The sequence below is a fragment of the Protopterus annectens genome, chromosome 9.part0 (genome assembly GCF_019279795.1).
Source record: "Protopterus annectens isolate FY-2018-M chromosome 9.part0, PAN1.0, whole genome shotgun sequence".
Classification (NCBI taxonomy): Eukaryota; Metazoa; Chordata; order Ceratodontiformes; family Protopteridae; genus Protopterus; species Protopterus annectens.
The window spans coordinates 934,015,053-934,031,342 of NC_056743.1; the positions used below are offsets into that span (position 1 = coordinate 934,015,053).

General features: G+C 44.5%; 1 protein-coding gene across 1 annotated transcript in view; it reads right to left on the minus strand.

Moving 5' to 3' along the window:
- LOC122810608 (tastin-like) overlaps positions 1-16,290 on the minus strand; it is a 1,451,617-nt gene that overhangs the window by 650,431 nt on the left and 784,896 nt on the right. The window lies entirely within an intron of this gene.

Here is a 16,290-nt window from a genome sequence, read left to right on the forward strand (position 1 = left end):
AGTCATCACACTTGGGTTATCCTGTCGTCAGGCGGTCCCGCAGTCGGCCGGAATTCCAAAGTCTTGGTCCGGCGTTGGTTGCTGTCGCCTCTTCCCTGACGTCAGTGCGCCAGGGGTATATATAATGCAACACACGCCATTTTCTTCAGTTTTTCTTGCCCCAGATGTCAGGTGCCCCCAAAAAGGTGGTCAGAAATTAGTACCAAATAGAGTAACCTCTGCACAAACAAAATCCCTTCAGCTATAAGCAAATACATCAGTGAGGAATTGAAGAGATTTAGGCAGTAGATCAGAGGGGATGGAGGGAGGGTAACCTGGACTGCAGCAGGGTGAACACTCGAACATCTACATTTATGGTAGGTACAAAACTGTACTATGTTCATCATGTTACCCTGCTGCGGTCATCACACTTGGGTTGAATCCCAAAGCTAAGGAAGGGGGGAGGTATCAGAGAGGGTTAGTGGAGGCTACAAGGCCCTGCAGAACTGCAGTGGCGAAGCCCCCCCTGGTCTTAGAGTAAAGAGGTAAGTGATAGTGTCTGGTAAAGGTGTGTACTGAACTCCCGTTGCAGCTTCTAAAATCTCCTTGGTTGGAACCCCCCTGAGAAAGGCTGTAGAAGTAGCTGTTGCCCTGGTAGAGTGGGACCTAATGGTAGCAGGGACTGGTTTCCCATGATGGCTATAGCAGAAACATATGCAATGACCTATCCATTTAGAAATGGTTTGTTTTGATATAGCCTTCCCTTGAGAAGCTGTAGCATAGGATACAAAGAGCTGGTCAGATTTTCTGAAAGCCTTAGTTTTGTCCAAGTAGTAACAAAGTTGCCTGTGAATGTCCAAGGAATGCAGGAGTCTCTCACCTTTGTTCTGTGGATTTGGGAAGAAGGTGGGTAGGTGGATGGTTTGATTTAAAGCCACACTGGAAACCACCTTAGGCATAAAGGAAGGATTAGTTCGTAGAGAAACTCTGTCTTGATGAAAAATGAGGAAAGGTTCCACTGCCATTAGAGCCTGTAGCTGAGACTCTTCTAGCTGAAGTTATTGCTAGCAGCAGGCAGTCTTCCATGCTAGGAACTGAAGATCTGCAGAGAAAGCTGGTTCAAAGGGAGGTAGCGTTAGTTTTTCCAGAACAAAATTGAGGTCCCATGTTGGTGTAGGAGCTCTCCTGGGTGGTCTAATGCTTTTTGCCCCTCTGATGAACTGCCTTAAAAAAGGATGTGAAAATAAAGGTGGATCCATGTTGTAGTGAGCTGAAATAGCTGAAGCATGGATTTTAATGGAGGAAAAAGAAAGTCCTTTGTGCAACATCTCAGCTAAGTACTGTAGAATGTGAGGCAAGTGAGGCTGAATTGTGTCTTGGCCTTTGGCTTGGTTCCAGGCACAAAACCTTTTCCATTTGTCCGAATAAGCCTTCCTGGGTGCTTGGTCTCCTGGCTTCCAGAATAACATCCAGAACTGCCTGGGAAAGAGGAGCTGGTTGGATGTTTAGATGATTTGCCATGCAGCCAGATTTAAATTTTTTTGCTGGCTGTGTAGAATCTGATTGTTATGTTGTGAGAGCAAATGAGGGATTTGAGGCAATATCCATGGTGGGCAGTGGGCCATATTTCTCAATAGCGGGTACCAGTGCTGGCGTGGCCAGTCTGGGGCTATGAGGATTAGTCGTGGTCTCTCCTTTTTGACTTTCAGAAGAACCTTTGTGAGGAGAGGCAATGGAGGGAAGGCATATACTATCAGGTTTTTCCAACTGAAAGAGAGTGCGTCCACTTTCCAAGCTTGATGGTGAAATGTCCTTGTACAAAATTTTGTTAGTTGAAAGTTTCAAGGACTGGCAAACAGGTCTATGTCTGGAAGGCCCCATTTTTGAGTTATCATTGCACATATTTGTGGATCTAGTTTCCACTCGTGGGGATCCTAGATGTTTCTGCTGAGGTTGTCTGCCAGTGCGTTCTTCTGTCCTGGCAGGAATTGAGCTTGTAACTGAACTTGGTAAGCCAGAGCTGTGTTCCATAAGATCATTGCTTGCCTGCATAGAGGGTAGGAATGTGTACCCCTTGTTTGTTTATGTACCACATTACTGTGGTGTTGTCCGTCTTTATTGCCAGTTGTCCTGGATGTAATAGATCCTTGAAGGCTGTCAGAGCTTTCTGTACAGCTAGCATCTCTTTTTCATTTATGTGCAGATTTCTTTGATCTGCAGTCCATAGGCCTTGAACGCATTGCCCTGCCATGTGTGCCCCCCAGGCGTAATCTGAAGCATCTGTTGTGATAGTTTGCCTGGCTGGGGGCAAGGTGAAAGGCTGACCCTTGTTGAGGTGACATGCCTGTGACCACCATAGAAATTCCTGTTGTAGGCAGGGAATGAGATATCTCATTGCGTCCAAGCCGTGGCTGTGTTGAGACCATACGCTTTTTAGGTACCACTGTAATTTCCTCATATGCAGCTTTGCAAATGGTATTATCAGTATGCAAGATGCCATGAAGCCCAAGGCCTGCAGAATTTTTCTTGCAGTTAATTGGGTCTTTGTTGCCAGTGTCTTGAAATATTGAGTCCGTTATAGTTGCTTGTCTGGCGCAAGATAAGCCTTCTGGGCCATTGTATTCAAGCTGGCACCCAGGAATGTCATTTTTTGTGAGGGTACTAGTTTTGACTTCTTTTCGTTTACTGTGTACCCCAGGCAGTTTAGTAGATGCTTTACAAAGGCCAGATGATGTAAGAGAATGTCTTTGCTTTCTGCTTGGATGAGGCAGTCGTCCAGGTATGGATATATTTGAATTCCTCTTTGTCTGCAGTATGCAATTACTGGTGCCAGGCATTTTGTGAAGACTCTGGGCGCAGTAGATAAGCCAAAGGGCAGTGCAGAGAATTGGTAATGGGTTGAACCTGCAATGAAACGGAGGTATGTTCTGCAACTTTGTCTGATAGGGACATGCAGGTATGCCTCCTTGTCCAACGTTACTAGCCATGCTTCCTTGCCCAACATGGGAAGTTGCTGCTGTAGTGTTAGCATCTTGAATTTAGGTACTTGTAAGCAAGCATGTGAAATTGGCAATTCAGTGCCCTCATAGCTAGTGTGGCTGAGGTGTAAACCTTTTTCCCCCACCTGTCTAGTGCTCTGGAATCCCTCTCAGAAGGTACTGGGTTCTTAGCCATAGAAGCCTTAGCCCCCTTGGGACCCTGGGAGATGGTCTCTGGATCAGCTACAGGGCTTTTGTAAAGAAATTTGTGGGAGTCAGGCACTCTATAGTATCTGTCAGGCTTAGCTGGAGCAGGAGGTACAGAGTCTGGGTTGAAGCTGGATTCTAAGTAAACATCATCCACAATGTCCAAAACTGGTGGGATGGCAAGGGGTCTGTGTTGGGGGAGTAAAAGAAACTCTCTGAGCCTTTTCTTCGAGTCAGAGTAGTCCTGACCTTCCCAGTGAAAATGTTCCCTCATAGTGTGTAAAGTTTCCCCAAAGGAGTAGTCTTCAGGAGGAGAAGCTGAGGGAGTAGAGTCCTCAGCATCAGAATCTTCATAAGGAGAGAAGGAGTAATCTTGGTCCTCAGAGGAGTCTGAAGAAATGGACACTTGTTCAGAGGATGCATAATCTTCCTCTTGTCTAGGCCTTTTGTCAGGAGGTGGCTGGGAACCCCTGATTAAAGAAATCAAATCTTCAGCCATTTTGAGCATCTGTTTCTTAGGCATGGGGCCTTGAACAGGAGACTGAAGTGCAGTCCTTTTAGATTTAGTAGGAGTCTTCGTCTTAGAAAACGTTTTAATGGTGAGGGTCGTCGTTCTGAAAACACCTTCAGAAACCAATGGCGTTTCTGTAGCACCAACGTCCTTTGTAGCAATGTCATCGGAAGGGCCTGAACTAAATGGCTGCGTCAGCCTGGTGCATTCCACCAAAAATTCCATAGCGGTCTCGGGTTCCAGATTTGCAGTAGTCAGGGGCTGCGTCGGAGCCTCACTGAGGACCGGAGACCGGCTCAGCCGAGGCCTCGGAATCTGGCTTAGGCCTGGGCTGTCTGTCCTTATCCTTGCATTTTTTGTGCACGCCGGTAGTCAGTTGCTCCGACGGCATGGTGTAGTTAAATTTCCTACCGAAGTAGTGTCGTGCGAAATCAAAGCGTCTTTTAATAGTACGCTTATTAAACCTAGCACAAAACCGACAAGTAGTGACATCGTGGTCTGGGCCTAGGCAAGGTATGCAATAAGAATGAAAATCCTTATGAGGTATTTGCTTCCCACAAGAAATACAATTGTTAACTTTTTCTGACATCGGTCTGAGGCAAGAAAAGTTTCCCCAACGGGGTACTTAGCTTTATAGAAGACTTCGGTCTGAAATTCGAATTCGGAAATCTCAGGAGTCGGCCGACCGGCGAACTGCTTCTGCTTCGGGCACCGCGCGGCAAGAAAGACTGGAGAAAATGGGGTCGGTTGCATTATATATACCCCTGGCGCACTGACGTCAGGGGCGACAGCAACCGACGCTGGACCAAGACTTTGGAATTCCGGCCGAGTGCGGGACCGCCTGACGACAGGATAACCCAAGTGTGATGACTTCATCTGGGTAACGCGATGAACATCTGTATCATTAATCACATGTCTGTAGTGAAACAGTTGTGCAGAACAGAGAACAACTTTCCTGTAATAAAGCCTTTGTTTTTTCACTTTTAATTACTGACCGTCTGAAGTGAACACCTAACACTCCGCCACTGTGGTAATCTGCCCTTGGCATACATCTTTCTAAATACTGTTTAAGAAAAATAAAACTGTATGCTGTATTATGACCAACTTTATGAGATGACTTTTTAGCAAGAGCTGTGCCATGAACAGATTTCATGATGGAGGTGGCAGTATGAACAGCTAATAACTGAATCATTAAAAACAGCAATAGCTTGCAAACTATTGTAAATTGTTAACATAAATTGGAAGCTGAGGTGTATATGACATCCAGGAGGTCAACAAGGAAATGAAAAAGTAAAAATATAAAAAGTGTTAAACTCAAAAGGGGATAGGAAAGCAGTGTGGAATGGAGGTAGGAAAAGCAGATGGCAATGGCAGCTAAAGGAGAAAATTCCTCAGTCACCACAGACAGAATGATTGACCAAATGCACTTAAGCTTGAAAGATAATTGGCTCCCTGTTGGATACATAAAAACAAACAGAAGGCTTCAAGAAATAAAAAAGTTATGTACTCGCCATAATGTTCCATCTGCGTTGTCTGCTTCAATCAAACCTGTGGGTTTAGGTTCCAACCTCGGAATGGACTCTGCTGTTAGTAAGCTAAAGCTTCCAAACTAATTCTCCTCCCACCCTACCCATGATCCTTCACTCCTCCCAGATACCTCAGATCGAGTTTGCTGCCAATTCTCCTAGCAGAGAAATTACATATTTTAACAAGAGAGCTTAAAAGATGCTCAGGAGCTCAAAACAGGAACGAAGATTCCTAGCACTATCCATCAGGTCCTTCAGATACAATGAAGGGGGAAGGAGGGAGGGAAAGTTAATGAAGACTGAAACAGACCAAGATGGAATGTTATGGTGGGTACATAACTTCTTTATCTGATGTTGTCTGTTCAGTCTTCAAACATGTGGGAGAGTCCCCAGCTACATAGATCTGGGTGGCCTTCATGGAAGGATATTCCAGAGTACTGCTGTCCCAAATGCAGCCCTATTCTTGGAAATTATATTAAGTTTGCAATGTGAAATAAAGATGTGAAAACTTGCCCATGAAGCAGCTGCACAAGAAATCTTAGACCAAATAGCCTGAGATGTAGCTATGGATATTGTGGAATGAGCTCTGACTTGCCTAGGTAAAGGAACTTTCTTAGACGAATAAACATAAGAAATACAATCTTGCAGCTATTGAGCTATGGCAGCTTTGACAACAACTTTCCCTTTTTTGTATATGAGAAAGCCACAAACAAACAGTTGGTCAGATTTTTGGAAAGATTTTATTCTATCCAGATAGAAGCGCAACTGTCTATTAACGTCTAAGACGTGCAGCATATATTCTCCCTTATTTTGGAAATTTGGGAAGAACACAGGGGGGTTGGATGTATTAATTAATAGTATTTACTGTAGTGACCTTGGGTAAGAAAAAGAGGGATTAGTTCGTAGATTAACTCTGTCTAAGAAAAATAAGATAAGGGGGATTTGGAAGATAAGGCAAAATAATGTCTACTAAAAAAACTGTTTTCCAGGACAAAAATTCTAAATCTGCCTTTGCAACCGGTTCATAGGGAGGCAAGATCAGAGCATGGAGAACCAAAGTGAGGGCTTACTGAGGGGTAGGATCTTTGACAGGGGGATGAAGAAGAACTGTACCTCTAAGAAAAGCTTTGCAAAACCTAGAAGAAGCTAAGGATTCAGCATGTTCTCCAACATGGAAATTAGATATGGCTGCCAACTGAACTTTAGTAGAAAAGCTGGCCCCAGAATGAATCAGACCAGCTAGGAAGTCCAAAACTGATGAAACATGTGCCGTGAGCTGGTGAATATGATGCTGTTGGGCCCATACAGAAAATGTTTTCCACTTTTATAAATTTTCCTGGTAGACATCTTATGGGAGGAAATCAAAATCCTCTGAACTGGGGTAGAAAGCCTGGAGTGTCTAGCCATCATTGGAATTGGAGAAACCATGTAGTTAATTTCAAGTTGGGAAAATCCGGATGGAGTTGCCCTGAGCAGTTAGACAGGAGATATGGAAAGGGTCCCATCATCCACGGTGGGCAAAATCAGCTGAGACTGCAGGAAGGTGAACTAGACTTGTCGAGGTCAATAAGGAGCAATGAAGAAATTTAGGGAGCAATGAAGAAATTTGGGGATTAGAAGAACAGATGGGAATGAAGAGGTTCTCCGGTTCAATCCTCGGCTGGGGTGCCTTCTGTGCAGAGTCTGCATGTCCTCCCTGTGGTTGCATGGGTTTCCTCCAGGTGCTCCAGTTTCCTCCCACATCCCAAAGACATTCTGTAGGTGGCTTGGACACTCTAAACTGGCCCTAGGTGTGAGTGTGTGCATGTGTGTGCCTTCTGTGGAAGGTTTGGCGCTGGGCTGGCAACTTGACACTGTAAAACTCCACTGCCAATCATGAGCGGACAGGTGATCCGCTGTGGCGACCCCTAACTGGGAAAAGCCGAAAGAAGAAGAAGAACAGATGGGAATGCAGAAAGTAGACAGGAGGGACAAGTATGAACTAGAACATCTCTTGGTGACTGTCCCTGTGGAGAGATCAAGGCAAAGTACCTGCTGCATTTGTTGGTGAGTGGAGAAGCAAAGAGGTCACAGCAATGCTGACCCCATTTGATAAAATTCTGTTTGCCACTAACTGATCCACTGACCACTCATGAGGCATCAATTAAACTCTGCTGAGCCTGTCTGCCAGTATGTTGTACTCCTCCAGAATGTGTGTTGCAAATAGAAAGTAGTTGGTAGAGACAGCCCATTGCCACACACTCATTGCTTCTCGATAAAGGGAGTAAGACCTGGTTCCACCTTGTTTGTTCATGTACCACACAACGGACATGTTTGTTTGAATCACAACTGTCCCTAGAGGAAGAAGGGAGTGATGTGCTTACAATGTTAGAAGCACCACCCTCATGTCTAAGACGGTGATATGCAGGTTGGTTTCCTGGAGATTCCACGTGCCATGAACTGTCCATCCCAGGTAATACCTCCCACCTCAGCTGGAAGATGTCCATGGTCAGTGTGGCAATGGGAGTGGGAAGAATGAATGGTTGAGCTTGTGCGACTTCTGAATTGTGAAGTCACTACAACAGAGAATTACTGCACACCCGTGACAGTCTTACAGGATGATTCAGGGGGTTGGTGCAGAAAGGACCACTGAACTGACAACATCCACTGAAGAATTCATGTGTAAGTGAGCTGTTGGTAGTAATGTTATTGTTGCGGCCATTCACTATTAGAACAGCTAACATTTGTCTGATATGTGTCCTTAGTGAAAGAATCTTGTCCAGCGGAAGACAGGCTAGGGGTTTGTTTGTGTCCAAATGAGCTCCTATAAAATCTATCATTTGTACTGGTTGTAATTGCAACTTCTGAAGATTTATATTGATCCCTAAGGTTGGAGCCAATTGCAAGAGAAAGTCTCTGTCCTGGATCAGTAGAAGCCTGGTTGGTGCAACTAGGAGCCAGTCATCCAGATAAGGAAACATGTGGAATTCCTGCAGTCTAAGGTGAGCTGCAACTACTATCATGCATTTGGTGAACACCCTGGGGGCTGTGGTGAAACCAAATGGAAGTGCACAAAATTGGTAGTGACCAACTCCCTGCCTGAAGTACCTTCTGGAGCATTTGTTAATTTTGATTTGATAGTACACATCCAGCCTTCCCTTCTGTAGGAAGGGAAGGATGGACTGAACAGTGACCATCCTGAACTTCGTGTGTTTCACCGATTTGTTCAGGAAAGTTAGGTCCAGTATGGGCCTGAGGTCCCCTGATTTCTTTGGCACTAAAAAGAACTGGGAGTAAAATTCCTGATCTGCACTAGTCTGGACAGACCTCCTGGATGATTTTTTTTGAAGCAACTTTGTGATTTCCAAAGTTGCCGCCTCCCTCTGATTGGGTGGTACATTGAGGAGGTGGTGCTTTGGCTTGGGGAGGTTTAAAAAAGAATGGAGTAACCTCTGGATATAACTCCTTGCAACCATTGGTCACTCATGGTGGCTAACCAGGCTTTTAGGTGCAAGGAACAACGTCCCCTGACTGCCTCCAGAGATGGACAGTCATGCAACGCTTCAGGGATGCTGCAAGGATTTCTCTTAAGGAGAATCCAGAGATCCCCGATTTAGCAGACCTTCCCTGTCACGTGGGTAGCACCTACCACTCAAATTATTCTCCCTCCATGCCCCTGGGGTGAAATATCCCCGAGAGTCCTGGAAAGGACCCTGGGACTTTCTGAACCACAACTTTTCTTCCCCAATCTGATTCCTGGAACAAGACCTTTGCAGGGTAGAGAAGTGGATTCTGACAGTAGATAGGGTCTTTCCGTCTTTCTCACTGCAGGAGTGTGTCTCGTACTGTCGGTCAAAAGAGGGAGGAACAGTCAAAAGGGGCAGTGACGAATTATGCCTTTAAAATGTTCTGCAAAATCACACAGATGCATCCAAGCATGATGTCAAATGGCAATGCTGGAACCAGCCACCATAGAGGTACCCTTAACTGCATGAGAGATGAGCCTCATGGATGCATTGGAAATGGACTGCAGAGTGGCCATACGGGAGGAGGAGTTCCGTTCCTCTGCCATCATGGACTCAGGGCTGGAGCTAGACAGTTCCTTAAGCAAGTCCCTCTGTAGCCTTGTACAGTGGAAAGATAGTTCAATGCTTTAAGGGCAAACATGAAAGAAATGTAGAACCTTTTTCTAAATCTGTCCATAGCCCTAGACTCCCTATTAGGGGGGCGGACAGTACAGCTTTCCTGGGCAAGCTGTTTCTTGGTGGCTGCCGCAACCACCACGCCATCTACTGGAATGCCCTTTGGCTAGTGAGGCCTATCCTGGGGGCACTAAGAATTTTGTCAGCTCTTTTAGGCATCAGCTCTGCAGCGTCTGGTTCTTTCCATGCCCTTAAAAACACCAGGTCAACTAGGGGGTCTGCAGGGGGGACACCCAGAATGTAGATGGGCTGGTACTGAAGGTATCCAGGAATACTGACTCATCCAATGTGGGGTTTGGGGCCAACCAACCTCTCTGAAGAAGGATTTCTAAAAGGTCTCCAAAGCAGACATCAGGTGGAGATCTAGGGGGACTCCCTCACCTTTACTGAAGTCAGTGTCTGTTGTGAGAGATTCCTCTGGGGAATTTAGGTGCCTCCTTTTGCACCTTTTTTCAGAGAAACCTCCTCGGTGGGGTGCTCCGGGGAGGTGTCGGAAGAAACCTGGGCTTCCACAAATAGAAGAGACTGGAAGCCCTGAGGGGCTGGCTGCTCTGGAAGCGGAAGTGAGGGCTCTGATGCACAGCTCAGAAGGGGAAGGGGTGGATCCAATACTGTAGAAGCTGGGAATCTCCTAGGAGTGGAGAGGACAATTTCCACCACTCCCAGAGTCCCAAGGAAGCCTCCCCTGCTCTGAAGGATCAGGAACAGACCATCCTCTGTCATCAGCAGCCCTCCACTCCACTCTGTGGGGTGGGGGAATCAGTGCCAAGCTGTCAAATGCTGGGGCACCAAGGGGAAGTGACAGCTTCGATAACTTCAGAGTCAAAGACACCCCCCCCCAGACTTGATGTTGAGACTTCTGCTTCAAGACTCTGTCAGCACCAAGCGAGTGAAGGAAGCAGTTGGGCTCGAAGTTGAAATGACTATCTGACTCAACAAACAAGCCCCTGGGACCAATTGATCTGGGAACTCTGAAGTGGCAGGCCAGACAGAAGGAGATACTATTTTGCTGAAGGGCTCTGCTCTGAGGTTCTCAGGGCCATTTTAGGAGGCTCTGACAGAACTAAAGCGGAGGCATCTGCAGACCATTTCTTAGGGTCCCTGGCCTCCATGGATTTCTTGGTTGGGTTTGAGCCCCTGAGACAGAAGGGATAGTTGGGGAAGGAGGTGGAATAAGCCCTTTAAGCACCAGCTTATTCCTTCTATCTGCAATGGACTGGGGAAGGAAAGCCTTGCAGATGCAGTACGCCACTTCAAGGTTTGCAGGGCCCAGACAATAAAACACTCTCTGAGGATATCAGATACAGGGATCTTGTGCCCACAGGAACTGCATTTTTTTAAAACCAACAGGGTTGTCGGATTTCTCGACATAGTGGAAGAAAAAGGAAAGGAAGAAAGAAAGAAGGGCATGATGGAGAACACGTGGCAGATCAGAGTAGACTAAAACTAAAGAGTTTTTTTTTTTTTTTTTTAATTAAACTAGTATAAGAAGGCTGGTAGGGTAGGAAGAGAAGGAAAAGGCCAAAGGCCAACTCACGTATCCATAAAAAAAATGGTGAAAAAAGAACCCACCAAGAAGCTCTAAACAGAGCACAGTGCTTTGCTGATGCATGGCAAATGAGACCTGGGGTATCTGGGAGGAGCACGGGATTATGGGTAGGGTGGGAAGAGCTCTACTTCAGAACTTTAGCTTGCTAATGCTGAGTCGGTTCCAAGGTTGGAACCTAAACCCACAGGTTTGATGAAGACTGAACAGATATCAGATATTCTGTTTTAACCAGGCATTCAGGGGAAATAAATGGTAAGGAAACAGCTGAAAAGGAGATGAAAAAAATGGTAGAACAGCAACTAAAATATGAACAAGTGATACAGAAAGTGGCTGAAAATATGAACAAGTGATATAGAAAGTGGCTGAACTCAAGGGCGAGTCACAGGCAACTTGAGGTTTACAGTAGTAATAGAACACGAAGGACTGTAAAGGATGAGAAAATACCATGGACCTAGCCATTAAAACAAAAAAAAGAACCCAGTGTAAATATTCCTAATAGCAGCAGCACCAAGAATAGTTAAACGGAAGACATACAGGCTAAAAGAGGAAATTATTTCTATTTTGTGGAAGACATGATCACAGTAAACAGTTGGACACGAGAGTCTGGGTGAATGACTTTTCACTATAAACACAAATAGAAATGCTTTTCTTCTATCCAGAAGACTGACTCTGCAAAGAAATTAAACTTTGTTTCAACTGCCTGTATTCTGATTACTTTGTCTTCTACCAAACTTGTTTTAAAAATCTACACAGATACTCGAACTGACAAAAATAAAAGAACTGGAAGTGAGAGAAAGTGACAAAGGTACAAGTAACAAGTCAACAAATGCAGTAAAGCAATCTATGGGGACTTTAGTGGAGAGATTTCCTATGAAATCTTTTCCTGTTTTCTAAAAAGTGAGCGATTCCAGGGGAAAAAAAACAATGCACTGGGAACACTGAACAAGGACAGTACTTAAATTGGACATACCTTTATATGGACAAGGATGATATAACTAAAACAATCAATGTTATAAGAAATACACCTGAATTATAAAGAGCATAGACATTTTGAAAAGAAAGTGGGAAGGAGGATTTTTTTGCAGGAACGGGAGAGTGAAAGAAAAGGGTCTCAATATTAATTTAAATAGCTAGCAGAATAAAGCAAGAGGAACAGGGAAGATTTATAGTGATGAGAGGATGCTGGTTGGGAGCAAGAATTACACTACCTGCAGTATATATTCCACCAAAAACACAGAGACAACATATAAAGAATATTATGAGAGAAGTTATGTTTCATCAAGGTTAGATGGTACTGGCTTGAAACTGGAACAATACGGAAAATAAAATCTCAGAAGGTAACCATGAATACTGTCTGATGGCAAATGTTTAGAGAAATGTATATATTTGGGCTCACTGATTCAATTAAAGTAAGATGGAATAAAATGGAATATACACATTTTTCATGGAATTATGAAGCTTGGACAGCATTAGATACATGTTAAATATTGAATTCTACAAAATGGTGCAAACTACAGAAACACATCCTGTGATAAGGGTCACCTATCTGCCTATACAAAATAAGTTTTGTTAAGTAAAAGACAATTGTGACAAACAATGTCATTTTCCAGTATTTCTTATGAAAAAGAATCTATTTCATTACCAGGCAAATCAAATAAGTGAAATGTTATAAGATTTGAATCCAAATAGTAAAGAGCTTGCAGAGGATTTAGACAACTGTAAATAGAAGAATAGAAATGTGGTCACAATTAAAGCACATGAGATATGGAATAATAGTCACAACAGGTATCTAGAGGGCCTAAAGTTAAAGGATTTACACAAGTGAAAGAGAGTAGGTGGGACACGACAGGTTGAAGAGAATTTGAAAGAAGCTAGAATCTTTATGCAGCAGTACTAGAACGATGGTTTTAACAATGACAGTTATGTACTTAGCATAACAATAACTCCATGTTGCCCTGTTTTTGTCTTTTTCTACCTTTGCAATTTGGATCAGATTGAGTTTAAATCCCTTTTCAGCTAATCTTCCCTCTGTTCTACAGCTTGTATCTTATTTTCCAACAAGGTTCAGGTTTTTCAAAAAACTTCAACTGGCAGCCACCTTAAATTTTCACGTAGGTCATAACACTCCTATAGTTGCTTTAAAGGTACCTAAAGCCTTTCTTAAAGGAACTTTTCTTCTTCACCCACCTACTCGAGATCCTGTCCCTCCTTTGGACATCTTGGTGATGCTTCAGGCTATTACATTGTTCCCCTTTGAACCAGCAGCCAGTAGAGACCAAGTTTTTGACATGGAAAAAAGAAGATATGTACTCACCATAACGTTGCATGTTGGTAGTTCATCTCACCCTTCATTTTTACATATGGGTTCGGAGCCGATCCTCTGCTCCGACTCTGCTGATTTTCAAGCTCGAAGACTTCTGGTTGGCTCGTGGCTAAGCAGGTATCCCGTGGTGCACCAGTGCAATCCCCAGATCTTGTTTGCTGCTCGCTAGAAACAAAAAAAACCCCTAACCAACAAACCAATACTAAAGGGTCACCAACCAAGAGAATCAAATTATTACCTCCAGATCTTCCAGGATGGGGGCAGGAGGGCGGGTTGGTAAAAATGAAGGGTGAGATGGACTACCAACATGGAACGTTATGGTGAGTACATAACTTCTTTAGGTAGTCCAATCTCACCTTAATTTTTACATATGGGACAGTGTCCCTAGCGCCTTATTCTTGGGTGGCTCATTGGAAAATACTCCTGAGCACCGTGGAGCCAAAGAATGCTCTATCCCTGGATGCTAAATCCAACTTATGAGTAATAAAGGTGTGAGGGGTAGCCCACGTAGCTGCTGCACAAATATGATCAAGTGGTACCATGGCTTGAAAGGCTGCAGAGGTAGACAGAGACCTGGTAGAGTGAGCCTTGATCCTGTGAGGTAAAGGTCTGCCCTCTGAATTGTAGATGAAGGCTATGCAACTAGAAATCCAATTAGACAATGTCACCTTAGAAACTGGTAAGCCCAATCTGGAGTCGGAAAAAGAAATGAATATCTGGTCTGACTTCCTAAATTCTTTGGTCTGTTGCAAATAAAAATGTAGCTGTCTATGAACGTCCAGCTGGTGGAAATGATATTCAGCTGCATTACAGTGACTGGGAAAGAAAACTGGAAGCTCAATGGACTGATTTAAGGTGGCAGTAGAACAAACTTTGGGAACAAACGAGGGATTGGTACGTAAAGATACCCTTCCTTTATGAAAGATTAAATAAGGTGACTTAATAGACAGGGCTTGTAGCTCAGAAACACGTTTGGCTGATGTAATAGCTACTACAAACACAGTCTTCCAAGACAAATATTTTAAAGAAGATGCACGAGAAGATTTAAAGGGAGGGGATGTCAATTTGGACAACACAAAATTTAAATCCCAAGAAGCCACTGGTTCTTGTAATGGTGGTCTCAGTAAAGTGGCTCCTCTCAAAAAGGTCTTGCATAGCTTATGAGACATAAGGTTGGCATTTGGGGACCCTAAATAAAAATGAGAAATTGCCGCCAACTGTACTTTGATGGTGGCTGTGGCAGATCCCTGTTGAAGAAGCTCCGAAAGGAATTCCAGAATCACGGGAATGGGAGCGGTGTAAGGATCCACATTCATTTTCTGTGCCCAAATAGAAAACCTTTTCCATTTACTGTCATACAGTCTTCTGGTTGAGTGTTTATGTGAGGATAAGAGAATATGTGATACTGATGAAGAAACATCATGAAGCCTGACAAGAGATGGAACTGGAGCAGCCATGCTGTCAATTTGAGGGTGTGGAGAGTGGGATGTAGCGAACCAGACATGTGGGTCAATAGATCTGGAACTGGGTCCAGATTCCAAGGATCATCCAGGAGAAGAGGCTCAAGAAAGGGGAACCAGACCTGACGTTGTCAGTAAGGAGCAATGAGGATCAACTTGCTTCCCAGGCGAATGGCTTTCTGAATCACTTTGGGGATAAGAGGGAATGGAGGAAAGGCATATAGAATGGAGGAAACTGCCCAGAAAACCACAGTGAAAAACTTCTCTAAAGCAAATTTCACACTCCTCAAAACCGAGGTGGAATCCTTCAAAGCCCCCGGGCCTGTGGAAAATACGGCCCAGACCGCAGAATCCTTTATAAACGCATTCTATGAACACCTTCAGGAATGCATGGATCATGCAATCCCAAATAAAACCAAGACCCAATCCTCCAAAGGCAGACGTCCTGTCTGGTGGACCCCAGACATAAACAAACTATACAATAGAAGGAGGAAGCTACTACATGATAGAGTAAAATCCCAAAAAGGGAAGGCATCTCTGATCAGTGTTAGCAAAAAACTACAGCACTCATAAAATTGTCTAAGGCCAGCTTCGAGAGAAAAATTGCACAGGACACTAAGGATAATCACAAGGCTTTCTTTAGTTATGTTAGGAACCTGGGTGGGAATTCCCAGATATGCTCAGAATTGGTCCAAAATGACAAAAAATACACCGAACCCACAGACATTGCCAACATCTTAGCTGACAGGTTCGGTGCAAACTCCCCCCACCTCCCCACCAAAAGGGCAAATATCTATCCCAGCAGAGTGCTGCCCCCTTGACATCTCAGATGCTCAGGTAAGAGCCGCCCTCTCCAAAGCAAAAAACACAGCATCAATGGGACCAGACGGTGTCCCAGGCTGCGTCCTACATGAACTCCAAGAAGAGCTAAACCCAAACATAAAACTACTGTTCAATCTCAGCCTTACCACAGGATATGTACCCAAAGAGTGGCGTACAGCAACAGTGGTCCCTCTCCACAAAAGTGGTGCCTCAACGGATCCTGGAAACTATCACCCCATAAGCCTGACTAGCTTGGTCTGCAAAGCTATGGAAAGGATCATCATGGACCTCATAAAAAAAGATATTGGAGACCTACAGACACTGGATCCTACCCAGTTCGGCTTTGTTAAGGGCAGATCCTGCCTCTTAAACCTGGTCGATTTCTTTGAAACAGTTACCAAGGCCATTGACGAGGGGAAGGTGGTCCACACAGCCTACCTGGACCTCGCAAAAGCCTTCGATAAAATACCCCACTCGGGCATTACAGATAAGCTCACCAGCTTAAATATAAACCCCTATGTCACTAGATGGGTTGCAAACTGGCTCAAGGACAGAACCCACATGGTTAGAATTGCTGGAGCCATGTCAGACTCCAAACCAGTTACAAGTGGCATCCCACAAGGCTCAGTCCTGGGACCTCTCCTGTTCGGTATATATTTCTCGGAGGTACAGGCCAACACGGAAGGACTGTGGCTGACCAAGTTCGCAGATGACTGCAAACTGGGTGCTATAATCGACTCTCCAGCCGACACAA